Here is a 23,554-nt window from a genome sequence, read left to right as displayed (position 1 = left end):
TTCAAGTAGTCTTGCATTTTGGAGTTTTCTGAACTTTACTTCAAGTCTATATTTAAGGAAATAAATAGCATACATTTCAATTTCTGTGTTTTGGTGCAGTGCTTCTATCAGCTTCTTTGAGAATGTGGCTTATTCCTTGTTTATGTAAGAAGAGATCTTTTGAAGTCTTGCTTAACTTCTGACTTTGGTCTGTTTTTTCAAGCAGACAGTTTTTCAGGGTGTTCATCTCCTCTCCACTTAGTTTTTCCCTTAATATTTAAGAAACATCTGACCAATGTAACCAAACTTAGCAGACAAGTAATTTCAGAGACAAGTTCCTATGAGCTATTTGTGACTTACCAAACCTAGCCAAGTGGCAGACCAGATGAAATAGGATTTGAATGTGTACTAAGTGGGGTAGAACTGGACAAATCAACTGTTGGCTTCTGGTCCCCCTTTGGTCTGCTTCTAAGCATGTGGAAATGCTGGTTTGTGTAACTTCACTAGAGTTGCTTAGATGCTTGTTAATAGAAGTGTCTCTTCTGTTACTAGACTAGAGTAAACATAGGTGGAAGTACCTTAATAACAACAAGGTACCAAGCTCTAATGCTTAATGTGAAGCACTTAGCTAACAGTGGATATCTGCTAATTGGTTTTATGCATTTTAACTTCTTGCTGTTATGCTTCCTAGATGTCTCAGTCAAATTTTATCTTTGTGCCTTTTAATTGAAACTTTGTGCAGAAATAGATATTTTATATCCTCCTTGAGAAAGGAGGCGGGGAGGAAGGTGTTTATCAACTTAAGCACTCTCTTTCAATGTAACAAAATAGTACAAATGCTCCTTTTCTTTGTTCCAGATGTCAGACATCTCTTGTAAGAAGTAAAGACTTTATTGGCTGGGATAATGAAATGTAATGTCCCTTCATGTGAACAGTTGGTACACCAGGGTGGGTGTTGCATACTAGGAGGCCTGGATCCCCCAAGCTACTAGCTAGTACCAACAGGTAGGTAGAAGAGCTATGATAATGATAGCTTGCTTCAGGCTCATTAGGAGAAAAATGGCTTTGTTTTCAGAACTGTGATAATCTACACAAGCATCTCAGTTGGCTTTTATAATCTCTATATTTTGTGCTCTAAGCTGCTTTGGATATTGAGCATCTATTTAGGAGCTTTCTAATCTATTCTGAGTGATTGCTTTCCCTTCTTTGAACCTACAGAGTGCATTTTAAAGCAGAAGAGTGAAAATGTGATGTGTGGTTTTTTAACTCCCCAATTTAACCCAAATGAAGTAAAAAGTTTGCCTTATCAAAAGGATGCAGAGTTAGACATTCCCAGAAGAGTGTGTGTTTTCTTGTTCTTGGGGTTTTAGAACTTGAATCCTTGAGGGAGGGAGCACTACAGTCAAGTTTCTTTCCCAAGAGACCAAATGCTGCCTTATCTTCTGTATTTTTCTTAAGATTTTAAAGCACCAGCTGCTGTCTTCATTTTTTGCCACTTGAGCTAATGATAAGTAGTTTAAAGCAATGAATCATTCATGCTGTTTTTCAGAAAGCCTATAGTTATTTCATGAATTTCTGGATTTATTAATTTCATAGTTGCTTCTCCTGCTACAAGTACTAATTTAAAAGAACTACAATTAAATTGGGATGTAGGGCCAGCCTGCTTTCCTCAGAGTTCAGTTGAGAAACCTGTCATCCTTAAGAACAAACTTGGGTAATGACTATTGTAAAAGATAATTTAGTGCAAAGTTTTTTCAACAGGGTAATCCAGTGAAAGGAAATTTAAATAAAAATTAAATCACTCTAAAAGAATCAAGCTTGTGTACTTGCAAGAAATGACTGCCATTTCAAAACAGCTTCCACTTTAATATGTCGGAAGCAGGCAACAGTGCCTCCTGCATTGATGTCTGTTTCTGAAGAGAATACAAAACACTAAGTGTCTCTAGATCTTTTCTCAAAGATCAAGCACCACTCAGACTATAGTAAACTCCATAATTTGCTGAATACAGAAATGGACTGTGAAAGCTTTTAAGAATCTGGTCTGATGCCCCTGAGACATGTGGGAACTCTGCTAGAGACCTCACTACAGGCAGGCTTGGCCTACAAGAAGTGTTTTCCTGTCTTACATAACCTTATTTTGTAATCTTCTACAAGTGATTTAGCATCTATCCCTTTCCTGCAAGGAGGCAATTGAGCTCCTCGTTCACAAGTGTCTTGTAAAAGCTGAACTTTGTCCAGGAGTTACAAGTATTCCTGAAATCTCAGATGGAAGATATATGAAAAGTGCAGTGAAAGATGCTTATTAACTTGAAATGCTCTAAGGGGGCAGGCTCTGCTCATTGAGTTTAAGTAGGCATTTACTGGGTTTTGTCCAGAGCTGTTCACTGTTGCTCAGTACTTCCTATGGCTGTATGTTCCCATGTTTCTATGGGTGTACGTTAGGGAAGAGCGTGGATTTCAAATTGAATCTCATTTTACTCATGAGCACACTGAGGCACGGAGAGACATAAGTGAGTTGCCTGAGGTCATGCAGAAAGTCTGATGGCAATGAACAGTTCAGATCTCAGTCTTCTGTCCTAAGATGCATAGCTTGTTCTTTCTCCATGGAAACAGGGCACTTATCGCTGAGGAACAGGAGCAAGTCAGGCACTTTTCCCTGCCCCTATTTCCCTTTTTTCTTAAGAGTAGTAAAAGTGGATTGTGGGGTTGCATTTTATTTTTTCTTCTCTGTAACATAACATTTTTGTGGTCTAATCCTGCAAATGCTTACTGACATGAGCAGGCCACAATCAAATCACTTAACTGCTCTGTCTAGAAATAGGGAGGTTTGTCTTTGGCTGACTTCTCTAGCTGATTAGTCTGAAATTGTGACTGTAAGTGTAGGCTTCACTCTTCTCTTAGCATGCCAGGGACACTCTGGATCTGAAAACAAGAGGTGGTGACATCTAGGTTGCACAGCAGGGATGACTTGGACAAGTAACTGACTTCAGTGTAAGGGGTATGATCATACAGTGCAGATGATCATTAAGAGCATCTAGCCCTGGAGTGGAATTGAGGTCAGATTTTGTATTGGCTAGTGTCAGTACCATGGTGCTGCTGCTGCAGGACTTCCCTAGATCTCAGCGCAGCTTTCTGTAACCCCACTGCCCTCCCTGTTTCATTGAAGTGGTTCCTGCTTCTCTTCAGCAGGCTCTTGTACTGTCAAGTGGAAAAGAGCTCCAGGGAGTCTGGTGTGGTTACTGCATCCAGAGGGGCTGTGCAGGATGGGCCTCCAGCTTCTGAAACTGCTCCTATTGAACTAGACAAGACACTGCTAGCAACTAGGCAGTTGATGTGCCACTGGCTGTTTGGTGGTACAAGGTATGTTTCTCCCCCTCTATTTTCATTCAGGTCAAACAAGTTTTGTTACCAGTTGTGGGCTTCCTCAGCAGATGGGGTGCTGTATTGATTAGGCTTGGATAGATATGTGCTATTTCCATAACTTTAGTTTTTATTCTTGTGTTCATGTGCATTATCTGTGTCATTCTGTATTAGGGAAGTTCTTGGGTGAGAGTTATGTCTTTAGACACTAGTTTGCTGTGAAATGATCTTTGGTTTTGCTATGGGTTCTGTTGTCTATTTTGGTAATATCTGGGTTTTGTACACTTTATGGTGGATAAATACAAAAGTAGAGACTCTGGCTGTACTGTAGTGTTAAATTTCTTCACTGATGTTTTCTGTTACTCTGGATAGTTCAAATTATTTTGCTAGTTTCTAGGAAAGAACAGTTTTAACTTTCTTTGTAGCTCCAAGCCCTGTTCTTGCTGTTGTATTTCTGTTGCTAGGCCTTTGATGTATTCTGCTGGGTTTGCTGTGGCCATTAAATGTACTGTTGCTTTGCTTCTCTGCACTACCTTCTGCTGACAGCAGGGGCAGCAGAATGGATGTGTCTGTTTCATTCCTCCAGTTCTGTCTGGCATCCTAATGGGTGTGCTAGATCTGCCAACGCAGTCAGACCTATCAACCTATGGTTGAGAGGTATCCTACTGAACAGGGTATTTTTTCTGTTGATTTCTGTCATACCTACTGTGGAGAGAGTAGAGGATCAGTTTTCTGTTCTTTTGCACTCAGCATCTATCCCTTCCCCCTCAAACCACTTGAGGCTTTCCCAGCAAATGGTGCTACAATGTAGGTTTATGCATTATAGTATTGCTGCAGAATTACCTCATTAGTGTTTTTAATTAAAGAAACAAAGAACCTATTTGGATGTGTCTAATACTTAATGCTTGTTAAAAATACAACTGATCTAGGTAGAGATTGGTATATGAGATGGAGTACTGCTCTGTTTTTCCCTGACATGTATCTAGCCAACATGAATGGCTGTAGGCCCAAGTATTCTGATAACACCAAATCTCATAGACCAGGAGACAGTGGATCCTCTGAGTGCATCCCAGTGAAGCATTTCTCAATGCTACATATAAGCAATATATCTGACCCAGGTTATACAAGAAAAGAAGAACAAAAGTGTATCTTGTACTTAAAGTCAGTGTCCTGCAGCTCATGTTTAAAGGTTTTTCACATCAGGCATGCTTTCACCCCTGAACTGTTATGACTGCTACAATGTTAGTTCTCCATCCTAAAATAGGCTTTAAGTCTTAACACAACAAAAGCAGCTTATTACTTTCTGAATCATGTTAAAACCCACATTCCAAACAAAGATTTGTACTCCACTGCCACCAGTCTGGAGCTGGAGTATAATTTTCTATGGCTTTCTTTTTCCAGTCAAGTATCAAGTTAGGTGTTTCATTCACCTTCAGTAAATGGTTTGTTTACTGTCTGGCCAGATGATACCTATCCCAATGGATGTCTTTGTTTTATCTTTAAGTCAACAAGCTCTTGCACAAGCATTAAAAGTATCATCTAAATGAGTCATAGGAAGCCCTAGAGGGATGAGCAGGAGGGAAGGCTTTGTGTTCATAGAATCATAGAATACCAGGTTGGAAGGGACCTTGAGGATCATCTGGCCCAACCTTTTAAAGTGGGATCTGGGGGGGTCAACCATAGGGACAAGCCACTGCTTCTCTGCTCAGCTCAGGCTTGATTTCCAATAAGAGTAGCCTGAGGCGGGGTCTTGGAGCAAATACCACTTGGCAAATCTATGTAAGCACTCTGGCAGTAAAGTGACAGAATTTTCTGGCACAAAACTCCTGCATGGTACTGGTAGCTAATATAACATGGTTTATCATTTCTCTCTGGGTACCTGTCTCTAAATACAGTAACTAGTTTTTTTTAAGCTTTGCACTGCAGTAAAATGTCTTTATTTTCACTTCAGTGTCTTTGTGTTAAAGATGATTTCTGGGTGCCTGGCAAACTAGAGGGATTTCTTTCCACAGGACAATGATCCTAAACAGGGTCACTGTTCTGCCCCATGCTGGCCAGGACTTCAGTACAAGTTTAGAGCTCCCCAAAACTTTGAAGACTAACTTAGAAGGACCAAGGGGAGAGCTGATGAAGCAGAGTGTTAGCATGGGAGAGGTCTTCTAATCAAGAACATAATCAGCACATCTGTACCATACAACAGGGGAGGGGAGAGCCTGACTCAGGATCTCCTTGAGCTTGTAACTCTCAAGCAGTGTTAATTTGAGTTCTCTTAAAGGAGCATTGCATTTCTACCTGCAAGGCAGAGAATAGATGCATTTTATTTGAAGTTAGAGATCTTTTAGCCACAAAGATGACAATTTTAGAGTGACAGTACAATTGGAAAATTATATTGTAACTTAGATTACAATTTGTTGGCTCTTAAGATGCATTTAGAATATAATTATTGAGGGGGATTGCATGATTTCTTGGCTTTAACAGAATGACACTAAGCAGACAACCTCTACCTTATTGTGAAATCTAGGAAAGCGATGGTGAACAAGGGCAGGGAGAAGAGAACTTGATTATTTTAAAAATGTGCATGTTTCAAAATCCACACTTTGCCGCAACTCCTATGATTGCTAAGATGCCAGCTTCAGAGACATATGAACATGGTTAGCTTTATACCTGGGAGAGCTGATAATAGCAACAGTTTAAAAATTGAGTCAAAGAGGGCATTAGGAAAGCAGGCACAACAGGATAAAATAGGGTGGGGGAGATCCCTAGCATCAATCTTTTCAATACTTGGGTGGATAAAGGCTAAATATACTCAGGTTTTTGGAAACCTAAAACTGTCCTGTTAACTTGCAGCAACTTCTGTTTTGACTTAGTGAGAAAAACCTGCTAGTTCTTGGCTGTCACCCCACATAGGTCTGGCTTTCTTTATTTCTAATGACTGAATATTCTGAAGCAGCAGATTTGGTCTTCTGCTCCACTTATCAGCTAAGATGTACTTGGCCAAGATGAAAGAAAATTGGCAGAAGTATGTTTGTGGAGGAGGGACTTCAAAATTAATAAATGAAAAGATCTCAAAGAATAATTCAACATGTTTTAAGCTTTGGGAAGGGAAGAGGCTTCCCTCTTGAGTGGTATGATCAGAAATGTGCAGATACTTACGGATGCAATGTAATTTGAATGTAGTGTTATTTGGAAGTGCTGGCGGAGACCCTGTGACCCCAAAGGATCACCTGAAGAGGTCACCCCTCTATGGACATCATTGAGCCCTGTTGGATACCTTCTCTTCTGTTTTGACAGCTCCTTAAGACCTTCAAAAAAAAACTTATATTGTGATACCTGTGTATTATAGTAGTCTGGTAATTCCTATGAAAGCAATTGGATTACTTCAGTTTGAAACCATTCTCAGTTTTCTGATTTAAGAATATTAATTTACTTGGAAGAATAAAATACTGCTTCCCAGGAAGTGAGGTGCATGGATACTTATTTTATATAAGTGAAAGGCATGCAGATGCTTTAACACTGTATTACTCTTTCTCTAAATACTTACATAAATAAGAGGTGCGAGTCTCTGCCCAAGCAGAGCTCAATAGTAAAAACCAGCTCTGACTCAGATTCCTCTATCTCATTCCAGATTCAGGGCTTTTAAAATTTGTTTTCCTTAATGAAGCAATTGTATCAGCAGCCAGAGGTACCATTTCAGACCAGATGTGCTAAATCCTGTGCAGTAGCTTGTGGAGCAGTAATTTATCAGAGCTGAACTTATTGGGATAATTCATGTACAAAACTTGAAGTTGGGGCTTTATTTCTCAGCTGTATTAAGCAGTGTGTGGACTGGTTTCAGTGGAGCTGCTTCAGGCTAAGCTCATTTTTGTTTGTTATTCTTGCTTGCTTGGGCGGCCTCTGCAGCTGTAGTGAGGACTAATTCTGCCAGTGAAGTTGTTGCATCAATACCTCAAAGGCATGGGGATGGGAGAGAGCATCCAGTGTTGGTATAGAGGGGATCCCATGGTGTCCCCCTCAAAATCCAGGGACATCCATTGTGGGTAATATAAGGGCAGAAAATCTCAGTTGCTGCTTGCAGGGAAGCATCTGGAAGTGGACTGAGTGCTTTTAGAGTAGGCTGCAAAATGCTCCTGCTGCCCTTCTTTCCAGCAAGGGTCCAGATTAGGAAATCCCAGGAGTAGCCCTGGGGCTAGGTAGGAAAGGGAGATGGCAACTGGGTAGGAAAGAGCCTAGTGTTTGTTCTTTACTAAATGTTTCTGTGAGGAACTTGGTAATCTTTGGGGGAAGGAAAGCTGTGCTTTTTTTCTGATGAAACACAAGTGTAATGTCTAGAGTTGAGAAGGAAGGGGAACACTTCCAGGAAATCTAATTAAACACCAAAAAGGCTCACCAGCAGTAGTTTCTCTGTCTTCCTTTCAGATAGTACTTTGATAATCATGCTTCAATTTCACTGCTAAATTAAGCATTTGTGAAAACTGAGTCAGCCCCAGAAATCATGAGAGTTTAAAAATACACATACTTTCCCCCTTTTTGTTTGACTTTGGTTTTCAGACCATAAATCATGTTCATCTGGTTTGTCCTGCCTTCTCCCTTGCAAATAAGGGGAAAAAAAAAATTCCTCTAAATAAAACTAGAAAGCTGGTATTTTCAGAACAAGAGCTGCAGCTTTAAGAAAAACTGCAAATATTCAAGACTGTAAAATGCAAGAGCTGGGAACACAGATATCAACTGTCCACCTAAGCTCATCTACTGCTTCAAGTCTAGAATGGGAAAGCTGTCCAGGTGTGTCAGCATGGGTGCAAACTGGATGGTTGAGGGCAGGACTAGTCTTTCCTAGACTTCTGTGCCTGTGAAATTCCACGGAAATGTAAAAATCTCAGATCCGAGACAAAGTGTTGGGCTGAAAGAAGGCAGTATATTTTTTCAGCTACCTTTGAAATATGATATGTAGGAGTTGCACTTGGTAGGCTTTTTAAATAGATCTTAAATCTACTTAAAGGCAAGCTGCAAGGCGGTTTAGAAGCTATTTTTAAAACAAGCTTTTTTCTTAGCATCTCATGAGCTGTTTGCCATCTAGTCACATATGCTTCTGGGGCACGGGAGAGGCTTTCTGAGGCTGTGGGCGCTCTCCACGCATCTACCTCTGCTGGGCCATGGGAAACACTATGTTGTTTGGATGGAAAGTTAAGCTTTAAGAAGGGAGATCTCAAATGCCTTTGGGGCTTCATGTACCCGAACACCTCTGCTCCTTTTCTTTTAGTTGTTCATTCAGATACTTCTGAAGTTTATACTGTGTTCCAAGGGCCTGGCTTTTGTTCTTAAAGACTTCTGGCCATCATTTATGCCTGTTATACTTGCAGTTAAGAACTACTTTAAAATTCTTGTGCATAGGTAATTTAATTATCCAAATTTTCAGAATTAAATTAATAATCTCAAATGTTGACAGTATTTGTGAATATTTCAAAAAGAAACACTTTGATCTTTTATTTAAAGAGAAAAATAGTGGGGATTGTTGCCTGTGATCCCTTTTGATATCTGGCTAAACTTTCTGGACTTCTTTTGAATCGAAATGTGCACTTCTGATTTCTAAAATGCAGCAAGCTACACAAATGTATTCCTTTTTCTCCCACTTAAATTTTTCCTGCTGTCAACCTGGCCTCGTGCTGCTAAATACGGGTGCAGTCTGCACATTTGTTCTACATCCGCTGTTATGACAACTGGAAGGCTTTGGTCATTATTTTATAAGGTCTTTTTCAGTCTATTTGATGAAGCCTAATATGGTCTTTCACTGAAGAAATAAAACCCAGGGGATAGAACCTTGATCTTTAATTCATATCTTTTTAAAAGGGAAGAGGAACATCTTTCCTCCTCTTGAACACAAAAGCCTTTGCTAGTCTGGTAGGCTGGGTGGTGAGTTAAAGTGGCAGACTGAGGTTTACTGCCTGTGTGACGTGGGCAGATTGCCACCTCCTGTTTGCATGTTGGGCTCAAAGATGAACAGTAGGCGGTTGTGCATCTTTGACTTACAGCCTGATAATTATGCACAATATTGTTTTCCTCTGGCCAGGGATTAAGGGCTAGGCTCAAGAATGCTCCTGGCTGGAAAGGAACATGTGTTAGATGGGCAAAGAGGCGATTTTTCTGAAGCTTCTTATCAGCCTTGCTATTCTGATGGCAAAAACAAGTATATTCCATGTGTTAGCAGAATATGTACAGTGCGCAAAACTCAAGGAAGAAAGGCTTGAGAAGACTGCATAACAAGCAGGAGTAAGGTGGAACAGTTCCCTAGGGCTTCCAACAAGATCTTGTCACATTCTTTTTGTCCACCTTGGGCAAGCGGCATGCATTGTAAGAGGGGTAGTCCCAAAATACTGGAGTGTATTTTAAAGCCCTGCAATGGGACCTGGCCTGTCTGGCATGGGGAAGGTTGTGCTGCAAGGAGGAGCTCATGACTGCCACCATGGTGAGCTGGGAGCTACTGAAAATCAATATGTACTGGTCTGGAGGTACCCAATAGGAAGTGTTAAGTGTAGGGCTGAGCTCTGAATCCTGCAGCTTGGATGCCTTCTCACCCTAATTGGTTGGCATCCCCTGGGTGGATCACAGCTACAACTCTCCTTTCTCTAAAAGCTGTTTCCCCCCTGCCCCCCCCCCACACACATTTATGAAAGGTAGGGAGAGGTGCTTGTAGGAGGGAGATCCAAATGAGAAATCATGACTAATCTCTTGGATATGACACCCACCAGCAGGAAGCTTGGGTTCCTGTCCCTGCTCCTAGAGCTTTTTTTGCACTAAAATATTAATCAACTAAAGCACAATCCTGGCTGAGGCTATGACACAGGTCTTCCCCTCAAGCTCAGTGCTCTCACCGGCTCTTTGGCCCAGTGATTCTGTACTCTTCGCTGCACAGCAATGCAGCTCCCTTAGGAGAAACACGAAGCACCTCCTTGTCCCCTCCTGCCCAGTACTGCTAAGTTGAAGCTTGGGGCAAGGTGGCTGGAAGTGCTGTCAGCCAAAAATAAAAAGCCAAAAGGGCCCGGATCTCCTCTTTCCAGGGTGAATGCTGTAGCTATCTGGGTATTTTACAAACAGCAGCAGCCTCTCTGCTGCTGAAACGCATTTGATGCTTTCCTTATGAGTCCCCAGATCCTTTTGATGGATGCTAGGCACTTTTGGGGTGAATCTTTCGGGACTGATGATTTTTGGGTTTGGCTGCTAAACTTCTGTGGTGTGCCTTGTTTGCGTTGGGTCCTAAATGTTTTCTATTGCTAGGAAGCATCACAGTTCACATTACCTAAAATCCAATCCTATCACTGTAGAGTTTTTGTTGTTTCCTATTACCACAGGTAAAGCAGCATCAAAGCCAAGGCATATAAATATAACTCTGCACTGAACTGAGTAATGTGAGTCATAGCCAAGCAAGTTGTACTGAGGTCTGGCTTTAAAATAGATATCTATTGTGGGTGTGCATTTAAAAAAAAAACCTTTTTTGAGGTTTCACTAGACTTCTAGATCAGTTTTAACTGAAACATGTAAATAAGGCAGTAGTAAAAGAAAGTTCAAATCTGAGGTAGTCCTAGGAGGCACCAGAAGGAATTTGCTGATAAAGAAATTGTAGCAGTGCTGGGCCATCTTTTCCCCTTCTTGCTGAGCTGTGTTTGGGTTTACAGCCCCATGGTTTGCCTGAGTTGTCAAGACCTCTTGCTGACCTGTTGGCTTTATCTACCCTGACTTGAATTATTTAAATTATTGATGTATGAATTAAAAAGAAAATACCCTAATCTAAAAAATCTTGCCAAACTGGTTGATAATACTTGGTAATATCCTCTCTGGAGTGGTTACTGGTAATGTGTCTTGCCAGTGTTCATAAAGAGGTTGCATGCCACAAATTGCCCACATTTGAATGTTTAAAATCTTGTGTTATTTGGGTAAGATTAAATGAAAGTCAAGTGTTATAAAGGTACTGGTGGGACAGGGGGCTTACATCTCCTGGAGGACAAATCCCTGGGGCTTCTGGGTTGTATTTGCCATTATAAAGAAGAATATTTTGTGATAAGGAAGTAGTTAGATGACTTCCTAGGTTACTCCAATTTGGATAAAGGTATGAGAACTGCAATAAATAAGCTACAATCACTTTAAATGTGTAAATATTTATTTATTTCAGGAAAAAGTTTTAGCATATGTTTTTACTTTATGAAAGATAACAGTGCCAATACCAGTTTCTCAGGCCCTCAAAGTTATTTCCCATGTTAAGGGGAAGACTGGGTTTTACTTGCTTTGTAGTGCTTTGCATCTATAGGTTCCTGTTCAATAGCAAGAGTTCATGTTCTCTTTAAGTGAAAAAGAGGTTTCCTACTACCTCATGACTCCAAGAAGCAAACTTATGGAAGGGCTGAAACTCTTAAGTCTTGTGAGAAATGTAGGCACTGGGAATGGGGTAGTAACTATGTAAAAACAGCAAACCACCACCTTACCCTGAAACTTGTATTAAAATCTCTGGGACTTGGTAACAAAGCCTCTCCTCCCGCTGGGGTTTGCTGTTGCCTTGCAGGCATGAGCTCTTGCTGCAGCCTTTAATTCTAGGAGGTCATTAATACATGCCCTTCTGCCCCAGAGCTGCCTGCTCTCATGAAACCTGTGACAAATATAATGTCCTCAAGGGCATTATAGTACTATTCTCAAACTTGCTCAAAATTGGCCAAAACTACTTATTTTTCAGTTGCTGGTTTGTTTTGGGTTTACTTTTCTAATCGCTGATTCAAAACTAGAAAAGTAGATAAGGCTTTCTGACAAAAACTAGCATGCTCTTTTTAACTGGAGACAATCACATGGTTTTAAATCATTTATGTTAAGAGCTACACTTGGGAAATCTCTGTAGAGGGCTCTTGCAATAGCTGAGACTGTCTGCAAGAGAAATTAATGGTGCTCAGAACCAGCAGCCCTTGTATGTTCTAGTGTATTATGGCTGGACTCCTAATGCTCAGATGACCTCAATAAGTTTACTGTAAACTGAACTCCATTTTCTTTTCATGTATTTCAGTTATCCATGCTCTTAAATAAAGCAGATGGTATTTCTGAACATTTGATAAATGTACTGATTTCCAATAATAGAATCCTTACAATAATCCTGCTTTCAGGTTTAGGTCCAATAGAAAGCTTAGAGCTATTATAAGCTGGTATACTCTTTTCCCTGAACACTGAATGACCTTAGGACTTCACGTATGCCCAAGGCTAAAGGGAACTTCATGCTGAAACATCCTAAGCGTGTTCAAGTGCTTCAGTATAATTTACACAGTAAATCTAGTAAAATGTGAAGAATATATAGTTGTTCAAGTTTTGTTACGTTTTGAAGGAGTCTTGCTAAACTGTAAGACTTGGATTAAAACAAATTGACAACTTAATCATTTTCTTTAGTAGCACTCTTATGAAGATTGTTCTCCTGTGGTTAATCTGGTTGCTTTTTGAAGGCTGCAGAGTTGTCCTCAAGAGAACTGTAAAATGCAATTTAGTTCTTACACTGGAGTGATATAGTGAATATGTATTAATTTCTACCTATTGCTTAAAATGACACTTTTAAAAATGTGTAAATTTAGTCTTAAAATGAGGAAAATAAAGATCTTTTGCTTTCTACAGTAAAAAAGGTGAAGCTTGGCCATGTAGTTCAGCAAAGCTGACAGAAGCAGGCGCTGGCTTTGGCAGTCCCTAAACTGGAAGTTGGTGGAAATGGAGAGAGTATCCTGGGAAGGTATGCTTATGTGCCTGCCAGGGTCTCTTACTCCTTGCTAGAATCAGTTATGAGTCATCAGGGTGGTCATTGGATTAAATGACCCTGATCTAACCTGAGAGAGCAGGCACTGACCGGGGGACCTGGCTGAACAAACTGATGCAGCAGCCTGGGAAGTAATGAAGGCCTAAGAGCTGGTGGTGTGCAGGGTATGAGGAAAGTTCAATCAGCTGAATGCAAGCTCCAGATGCATTCCAGATGCTGTTAAAGAGCTTCTACAGCTCTGCTTGAAAAACAAGAGTAAAAGCAAGGACTCTTCTGTGAGGATAGAGTAGCTGTTATGCTGGCAAGGGTGGTTCTGCCATTTAAGTATGTCAAAATATAGGATGACCTTCCAAGAGATGCTGAGAAACTGGGAGATGAGATGAGCCATCAGAATGATGGAAGGGCTAGAAAGTAAGATTTATAGTGAGAGTCCTGGAGCTTAGTGCCTTTAGCTTAGCAAAGGTTAACAGGAACCAAAACTGGAATTAGAGGACTCGTAAGTCTAGCAAGCAAGACCATAGGAAATGTCAACAGCAACAGTAAAAGTTGCATGTATTCTGATTCTGAATACTGCTGATGTCAGCCTGTTGTGAATTCTCTGGGCATTTTTATGTAAAGAATGAAGGCTTGTCTGAAAGATTAAATTCTAATTTGAACATGAAGTAATTCAGTGAAGTCCCATGGCCTGTGTTATGCAGGAGGTCAGATGAGATAATTAAGAAAACTGATGCTACAGTATATGTAGAGGCACAGCTCTGCACATGTGGACTTTGACCATGTGAATATTCCTCACTTATTTCCCTGGCAGGTAGATTGAGGTTTTTTTGAAGCTACCTTCAGTACGACTGCATGAAAGATGGGCAAGGAACTGGTACTACTCGGAACAACTGAAAGCAGTCTGAGAGGCTATTAGTTTTTCTGCTTCTCTGGTGTTTGGCTTATCCATGCCGCACAGTGTCAGCAACTCAACTTGTAGTGGAGGCTGGACCTCCTACTGAACCCCTTTCTCTTAGGGCTCCTCCTATGCTCTGAGGGGACACCAAGGTAGAGTCAGTAGTTTGAAGATAAACAGGCTGGGGCTCATGGTCAGGCGTAAAAATACTGATGCTTGACAGTATTTGACTTATTAGGATAGGGAAGGCAATAGGAGAGGAGGAAGAAATCCCTATAGTGTAAGTATTGCAAGAAAAATAAGCTCCCAATAACTACTACTCAGGTATTACCCTGGAGACTTCTGTGGAAGTGTCAGAAGTGGTTAAAAATCAAATCAACTGTTGAGAATCGGTAGGAAAGGAGCTGTGAGCAAACCCAGCAAACATCATGCCATTAGATACTGTGGTATGCCTGCAGGCTGTGTGCAGATCTGCAGATCTCATCACTCCTCTGAGGAGCCAGTTGTTGGGAAAGGTATGGGCAAGGAACTTAAGGATTGCTATGGAATTGTTTCCATTAAAGGGAGGTACAAATTGAGATTCTTCAGTTTTCTCTCACAAGCTGAAGAAAGGATGTGGTACAAATTTAGTCATGGATGGGTTGGAGAGAGTCAGCAGTGAATGTCTACTCCTATCTACTCATCAGGCTCTTCTGATGGAGAGTGGCTTTAAAAAGAAGTACTTTTCTGAGGAAGGCATAGTGAAGTGGCAGAATTCATTGGTAGAGGATGCTGCAGAGGCCAGAAGTAGAGAAAGGCTAAAGAAAAGTGAGAACAAGATTAGCTGCAGATGTTGGGCATAATGGTGTCAACACATTTTTTTTAGCTCCAGAAGTCCTTGGACTCCTTACTGCATTGGTGGGGCACATTTGGAAAAAGGATTACTATGTATTTGACATGTTTCTTTTAATTTTTCCTGAAGTGAGAGTCTTAAGAGGCAAGTGATGGGGAGGAGCAGCTCTCTATACTGCTCTTGCTAAGTCCTAGTGAAAAGAAATCTGCTGTTGGGAGAAGCAGAAAGTGGGGGAAGGTAGCACAATGTAGTGAAGGGAAGGGAGCTGGGAGGCTGGGGAGGTAACAGGATTATCAGGGCACAGAGGGAACAGTGGAAGATAATACCTTCCTCTGAGGTCTAAAGGGAGGTATCTGTGGCCCTGCCTGAGCATCTGCCACTGCTGGAAAAACAGGATACAGGTGGAATTTGTTTGACCCAGTGTGGTTGTCCTCAGGATCTTAACAGCACAAATGTGCTCCCAGCATGCCTGGGTGATGTCAGTCATGTAGGCTAGCTTCTGCCAGTGGAAGAAGGTGCAGTGGACCACTCTTCTAGACAGGCAGTATGAACTATTTCAGGAAAAGGGTGAGATCCAAAACCCTCATGTTTAAATGGGATATATATTTCTTTTAAATACTACTTCTGCCAATAAAAAACATTTTCTAAACAACTGATTTTTCAGACAGACTTTTAAATGCAATTAATTGTTCTTTGAAAATGGATTTTGATCTGCATTCGCTGATACTGTATATGCTGATCACGTATCCACAGTCTGCATGCAAACTGAAATCGCCTTCTATTTAAATCTAAATCTATTTAAATCAAAAAGTAAAAGGACAGATCCTTGACTAATATTGATCATTAATTCCATTAATGAAGCAGTTGCAGAACTGGCCCAACATGCACAGAACATCATGGTAGTTTTCGAAGTGTGAATTGTCTGGATTTCTTGCCTTACTGAATTTCTCCTGCTTTTGAAATGTTTTATTCTCCTTTGGTATTGGCAGCTCCCTGTCTCTTGCCCACATGGCTGGGTCAGCCTAGTCACTCCCCATCTTTGCTATTCTCCAGACCAGTTCTTCTGTATATTGGCACTATTTTTCTGATGCTGAGAACAAAGGAAGTTTTTCTCATGAAAGGAAAATGCACCTGGGAGGGTAGAGAAATAAATCTGAAGGTTTTTTTTTCTAAGGAGCAGCTTAAATTCTGATTATACTCTGTTTATGTTGTGGAAAAAGCAGCTGTCTCTGTTCTCACTCAAAAAGGGGACTTCTTTTTCTAGTGGCAATGCTGCTTGGCCTGGTGACTAAGTCCCACTATATCCTCAGAAAGGACAAGATTTCCTGCACAACTGAGTTCTGAACCAGCCTACCCCATCAATTAGTTCCCCCTCATGACAGCAAATGTCAGACTAAATCTTTTCTGTTCACATGAAATGGTTTCTGGAGCTTTTATGCCAGAAGTTAATTGTGTAAGTGTCCATGTAAACCCTTGCTTTTTATTAATCAACCTCTTGTACCTAAAAGCTGAACTAGAGTTCTTGAGCTACAAAAAAAGAACGCACTTGGAAGCCCACAGCTACTATCATTGCTGTGAAAGCCACAAAAAGGTCACTGGTTTGCATAGCCATACTGCTCTTCCAGGAAGCAATGCTTTTGGGGCTGCATATTTTTAGACATGACCAAAAACAAAACCTTGTGCTACAGAAGAAAACAAGAGTGTAGTAATGGGTGACAAAATGGTAGTCAAACTAATGTGGTGCTTTAACCTTGCATTTGTGTGCTTATTAAACACAACACTTATCGGCTGCTCCATGTTTTTAATCAGTAGTGAGATCTAGGTGTATGAATCTGTCCCAGGTTAATTAAATGCTTTGTTAAAATTCACTGGGCTGGTCCTTAGCTGCTACAAACCTGCCACAGGTAATATAGGATACTGCTAGGCTAATGGAGGTAAGAATCTAATCTAATTGTCTAAACCTCACTTTTCCACCCAAGCTATGTATGTGATGCCAAGGAAGGAACTGTCTAATCCCACCTTTCTATGCAGCTAAATAAGTGGAATGATCTTTTTATTACCAGTAGTATGCTTGCAGGGAGATCTGCAAGACTTATTACAGACAATGAAGTAGTATTGCAAAGCTGTCAGTAATATATACAAGTAAAGCTGGATGATAAGAATGAAAGTTGTCTAAAGAAGGAAATCACATGATGTATCCATCAGCAAGTGATTACGATGGTTCCTTCAGATGACTTCTGTTTCCAGAAGTGTCTGGTTTAGTGCTTCTGTATTTTGTATTCAGTGTTGAATGTTTTCCTGTTTGGCTAAAAGGGATCATTCAAAGTGCCTCACATGGGGCATTCAAAATCACTAATGATAATTGAAAAGCTGGGTCCTGGTTTAATGTACAATGATCTGAGGATTAGGGGTTAAAAACCCAAACAAACAAACACCACAAAACTTTGTAAATTAAGTTACAATGGCAACACATTGCTATTCAGCTAGCTAGTGCCATTCAAAAAAAATGCAATGCCAATTCTATCGAATAAAATCAAGATGTGATGCCACATCCATCAAGAAGCTGGAGCAGGGTTTCTACAGGAATAGTCCAAAAGGTTAGAGCACCACACACCGCTTCCTAGTGCCAGTTCAAGAGGACACCTGCCTGGTGTGTAAATATAGACATATCCAGGGGAGGGGTAACATCTATGTTAGTGATTGCACTTCTTACTCATACAGTTGGAGGTCTTCAGAGACAGTTTCTAAAATAACTGTCTTTCCAAAGAGGGACAGGAACCATCCTTTATTTCTGACAGGTAGCTAGGACTGCAGAGGCACAGGTTGCATCTTACCGCTCTGAAAACAGTGTATCCTGGAGCTAATGGTGTGGCTCAAAGGTGTGATGAGAATTTGTGACTTGTTACAGCAGCTCTTGTCCAAATAGATTACTTGTGGCTCTTTTGTGTTGGTACACCTTCTGTAGGCAGTGAATAGGCAAAATTCACTTGAACTGCTGTAGGGAGCAATAGACCTTATAGTGTTAAGGCTGCATCCAGATTTATTCACGCATGAACTGGAGCAGAACTCCACCTCCAGAGCTTTGAAAGCTGTTACTCATTCAGGTCTCTATCAATTCTTCACATAAAGCAGTGGTATGGAGCCCCTAATCCCATCCCCATTTCCAAGAAGGTTGCATATGTTTTGTTTTATCATGATCCAGAGGGAGCCTTTCCAAGGTTTCGTTCCCACACTCCTCAGTCTGGAGGAGGGCTTGTGCAGAAGCCTGGTGTCTAATGTGTCACCGCTGGGGATGAGCTGTGGCATTTCATGAAAAGGTTCTGCAACTGTCAAAGACCTGAAGCTTTCAGGCTTTCTGCACTCTGTGGTGGTAGAAGCTCTCTGTGCTTCTAGATATCACTGATTGAAATAACCTAGGTCCCTTTTCACCCCAGGCTTTTGTTTGCACCAGTTCATTTTGAGATCATATGGGCAAATGGATTTAAGGTTGTCACATTCTCAAGTCACTTCTGATGATGGAATAAATAGATCAAATATGAAATGCTAGGACTGCAGAAATATTTGGCCTCTCAGGAATCCTTCCCTTATAAGACTTTGAGAAGAGAGTGTCTGGCTCACCAATAGCATTTTATTTTTAACTCAGTACCTATAGTAGCTGCTACATATAACCTAGCTACCTTGTGTCTACATGTGCTGTATCCTGGAATTGTTCATTACCTTCGTACGCATCCCGTGAGTTATGCTGACATGAATTATTTTTAACCAAAAATGTTTTTAGCCTTTTGAAACATACTTCAGGATTCCCAGAAGGATGGAGAGAGACTTAAGTACTGTTGCTGTAATACTTTCAGTGCATCCTGATACATGAGTGGGTTTTGTGGACTATGAAAGTATTTGAAGAAAGTACCATAAGCATACTAGACGCTATTGCCCAAATCTGTAATGGACTCAGCTTGAGGTATAGGCAAATTGTACCTGCTGCATTTATATCAGCCAGTGATGTGACTGAGTATCCTTAACAACCTTGTGCCCCAAATATTGGATTCTTATGTCTGAATGACATCTGTGCTTAAACTAGATTGCACTGTAGGACAATCCATTTGCTTAGCCCTCTGGAGGCAGGCTGGGATCTGCTCTACCTGTGGTCTGAACCATCCGAACATATCAAACTGATGCAAAGGCTCTTTGCAGTGCCTTGGCAGAGCCTGTGGTGTTCTGGCTTGGAGCTGCGGTGGAACAAGGACAGGTCTGGGCAGCCCTGCTCCTCTGCTGAGCACCCTGCCAGACCTGAGGAAGGGTCAGTCTGAGCAGGAGAGTCCAAATCTGTGTTCCCTTTTCCACACATACTCCACATGCTGTGGGCTTTCAAAGCAGCTGCTGACATCCTCAGCTGTTTAGCTTGCATATGGAGTACTGTATGTGGGGGCCTTCTCTATTACTGTCTCCAAATGCTCTAAAGCCGAACATGTGATAGAGTGTACTTCCAAGTATACTAGTCTGCCTTTTAAAGGGGAAGGACAAGAGAAAAGCAAATTCTGGGTTTGTTTCCTGAAGAGTTAAGATAAAAGCTGAGGAAGCTGAGATTAAGTCTTTAGAAATGTCAGGGAGGGAGATTGTGGAAAATAGCTTAAAAATACAGCTTGAAATTTTTTCTAGCTGATAATCGCAGAAGCTACTGGAGGTTTTAAAATTGGCTGTCTGTATAGTTTTCTGACAAATGAGTGGAGTGGTTGCAGTATAGGTCATGACAAATGTATCACAAAGTAGTCTTATGAGCCATTAATGTGACATGTCAGTATTATGACTGGTGGAAGAAAATTGCATTTTCATCAAATGAAGCAACAGAAGGGATGAAAATACCTTGTTATGCCTTGGATAATCTAGTGAGACAATAAACTAACAAATGTCAATGGGAGTCTGCGATACACATCCTTTTGCTGGCAGAGTTAAAGAATTGTAATTACAAACTGATTCCCATGAACAGTAGTTAGGACATCTTAAAAATTCCTAAAGAGGCTTCCCTATTAATTATAACCTGAAAAACAAATGCAAACCTGAAATAGTTTTTCCAATGTGTTATCCATTCCTATGGTGTTTTCAAGTCCCAGCTGCTGTAGCAGTGCTGTTCTTCAGTGCATCTATACTGGGCTAAATCTCACTCACCTTAGTCACATCTTCAGTACCACTGATGTCCATGAAGGATTTGCCTCTAAACTGGTATAGGATTTGGTTTGACTTCAACAATTTTATGATCTCTTGCAATACTACATTGTAAGCTAGAATTAAACAACAAATCTCCAAATTTTGAGAGACAGAAAGAACATGCTGAAGGAAAAAAAGGAAGAAATGTCTGGCTTTTGTATGTCTTGGAAAAATAGGCAATATTTTCAAAACTTCTCACCTGTCTGATTTAAAATGCTATGAGGAGAATGAAATACCTCTCAGGAGAATTAGAACTTCTAGGCTCTTGTTCCAACTTCTCTGCCAACTTTCTGCATGACCTTGGCTACAGTGTGTGCCTCAGCACAGTCACTTACCGGAAGGATACTTAAACTGTCTAAGATGCTAACCAAACTTCACATTACCATTGTTTGCACTCGCTTCACAGCTGTCCATTATCTTAAGGCTCTGTGGGCTGGCTAGCATGCTATTCTCAATTTCTGTTCCAGCATATCCAGCTGGAATGAACTTGTACAAACTGGTATCTGTGTATAAAAATGCTCACTTATTCTGCCCTGAATAGCTACTGAAATATTAAAATCCTGACATTACTTTTTTGGGGCATTTAGTTTATGATAGCGTGTATCAAAGCAACAATAGGGAAGTTTTGGACCTAGAGGACATCTGGGCCATGAATTTTGAGAGGAAAGGGCTAAAGACTTAGACCTTCCTGACACTCTCCTCCTAAGTGGCTAGAAAATCTACCTTTGCATCTGCACAGGGCAGGTAGTGTTGTGACAAAGTTTTACTTGGTTTGAAGGATGGCAGAAAGTGATGCTGGAGAGAGACTGCTTCCTGTAGTCAGACTTGTGTGGTATGCAGAGCTCAAGTCACCTGCCTACATGTTATTCTAATGCCATTCTGGCAGGAAAACACAGGTTCTTGGTGTGATTGACTGTTGTCTTAAAGTCCAGCCTAACCCCTAATTGATTAGCTGACAGGATGATAACAGCAGGTGTTCCTGAGCATCTTTATTCTTCCTTATCCCCAACCCTCATCCTGAAATGTCAGTCTAATGACCAAGAGATAGGAGTATTAAATTCTACAATTGTGTTAGTAGGTTGTTTCCCCATTTACTGGTTCCTATCAAGACCTACTTATCCATATTTATTGGAAGCTGACAAATTGTGACACAGATTTTTGCTTGAATCCCTCTAAGAGGGGTATCTCCTACTTAAGGGATATGTTCAAGAAAACTGTGTAAGGACATGATTTTTTTCTCTTTGTTTTTCCTTGTAATACTCCTGTTGCTCTTCCTTTTCTTTTTTCCTGAATCAGGGACACCTGCGGAGATAACATACTTCAAGTGATCTAACACCTTAAGGAGGGAAAGTTTGAAGCTTTCATTATTCCATGTTGACAAAGATGGAATTGTAGAACAGACCTCTGCAGAGAAGATGTTTTGAAGTAGTGAAGGAAAGAAAATGCAGTTGCAGAAGTGGACCAGAGGTGGTGCAAATGCAAAGCTAATGGGGAAAGGGATTGGAGGGCTTTTCCATGTGAGGGTGTTCACCTTGAGACATTGTAAAGAGGGGATTCTTGCAAAGTTTGCACTTTAAGAAAACCAATAACTTTAAGTATTTTCAGGCAAGCCCACTGCATTGCTTTTTGCTTGTAGAAATCCTTTGGAAGTTCTTAGATTCAAGGGTTTACTTCTGGCATATTTATACTTATCTGTGACACAAATGTAAGTATGAAGGAAATTGGGGCAGGTACATAATTTCAACTGCCTTAATGAGGAGCTGTTAATGGTGACACTCACAGCTCCACTGTTCTGCCACACACTTTAATCTTACCTGTGCACCTGAAATACTCTAATGGATTTTAAAGCATAACTAGCTTTCTGGGAATATACTGTTCCTGTCCCACTGGACATCAGATTGACCAGAGAGCTGGGTGTTGTGTATCTGGACATGCCTCTAAGTACCACAGGATCAGAAAATATAAGTAGAGTGTACTGCACCTGGGATTCACTGTGACCTGTAGTTATATGGGCTCTGCTTTCTGTTGCATATGTGCAGCTGAGTACGATTTGTTTGAAAGTTGCTCGTTACAGAATGCAAGGCCATTTAAAATGTGTTTACACCTGAGTATGGACTTCTCTGTATTGGGTTCCTGGACTGGTTTTAGCTTCTGCTAAAACAGAAGATCAAGATCTTAGCTTCTGCTTTTGGTTCTCCCTTTCACTTGCAGGCAGTATTTGAAAGGATGATACCTTTCAGTGCTAATAGACTATTTCCATTTTCCACCTGAGTTTCCAAACTTTTTTGGCATTCCAGATCTCTTCTAATCTCTTTTTCATGTGATATTTTTCTCTATGCTACAACTATGAAATGTCCACTTGGGACAATCAGAATGTGTATGCTGTTTACAGGGAATGGATCTGCAGAGGGAATGCTCAGGAGGGAAATAGAGTAGATGCAGGACTACATCAAAGCTGTTATTTTGCTCAAATTGAGTGTCAGCAGCATTCATTCAGTATTTCATGACAAACTCATTTAAACCACTAAGATACTAGAGGAAATTCTGAAGTGCATGCAGTGGTGTGTATCACTGCTGAGTCAGAAGGCTCAATGACTGTAACATCCGCTAGGTATTTCACAGTGTACTTTTATCTTTTGACAGATTGCTTCTTGACCCTACATAAGGTTGCTATAAAAGTGTGCTGGCTTTCCAGGCAGTGAATAGGGTCACTTGAACACTTTCTCATGCAGCCTGAGCAGTGGCTGTTGTTGCTCTGTAGCTATGACTTCCAAAGTCTTTTCCCAAGACTATGAACACTGTATTCCTTTCTAAATAACCTTTCCTTGCTGAGGTAAACTGATTGGTTCTTGAGTGAGTCAGTAATAACAAGGATTGCTTAAAATTATGTTCTTGTTTAGCAAAGGGTTGCTCTGAACTTTGGAGAATAATGTCGTATTCTCTTTATAACACATCTATTTCCTCAGCTATCCTACTGTCACTGACTTTGCACGATAGCCATATCTCAAGGACAGTTCTTTTTACAAAGGGCAACTGCTAACTTGGTTCAATTTGAGTTTTCTAGAACAGTTCAAGTGCAAGAATTGCATGTATATGAAAGTAGAAAATAGCAGTGGCATCCTCTACTGTGATCTGGAATTTGTCAGTAAACGAAATGTCAAGACAGAATTCAAGCCTATTGAAACAGACTGAAATGTGAGCTGTAGCCATGATGCTAGACAATTAAGGAAATAATATAGAGGATCAATAATCAGGAAAAGATCCATAATCAATAAAATGTCAGTGTTGTATCTTTTACTTTAACAGCATATATTTAGATGTAGTGCTTCTGGGCTGGCTATTTGCCTATACTTAAGTCTTTTTCAAATAACAATTAAGCCATTAAACAATAAGCTTATCCCAAACTTAGATATTTTCTTTAGGACCAAAGAAACTTTTCAAATTGTTTAAATACAAAGAAATACTTCCAACTTCCCTACTTTATTAGCACATCTCTTCATAATGGGTTAAGAGTTATGAAACA

At 40.6% G+C, this 23,554-nt stretch overlaps 1 protein-coding gene across 3 annotated transcripts in view; it reads left to right on the top strand.

Moving 5' to 3' along the window:
• HECW1 (HECT, C2 and WW domain containing E3 ubiquitin protein ligase 1) overlaps positions 1 to 23,554 on the top strand; it is a 301,696-nt gene that overhangs the window by 399 nt on the left and 277,743 nt on the right. The window contains exon 2 of one of the 3 annotated variants that reach the window (XM_087766773.1): positions 838 to 984. The exons of 1 other annotated variant lie outside the window; for it this stretch is intronic. The gene's annotated coding sequence lies outside the window, so the exon portion shown is untranslated. Of the gene's footprint in view, positions 1 to 837; positions 985 to 3,251; positions 3,340 to 23,554 lie in introns of those variants that run through there. One more of the 3 variants, XM_087766794.1, reaches the window with a different exon arrangement.

This window comes from Nipponia nippon, unplaced genomic scaffold (genome assembly GCF_047370975.1).
Source record: "Nipponia nippon isolate SJK-2023a ecotype South Korea unplaced genomic scaffold, ASM4737097v1 scaffold_1, whole genome shotgun sequence".
NCBI classification, from domain to species: domain Eukaryota; kingdom Metazoa; phylum Chordata; class Aves; order Pelecaniformes; family Threskiornithidae; genus Nipponia; species Nipponia nippon.
Note: the sequence above shows the minus strand (reverse complement) of the source record. Positions and strands in the feature narration are given on the sequence as shown.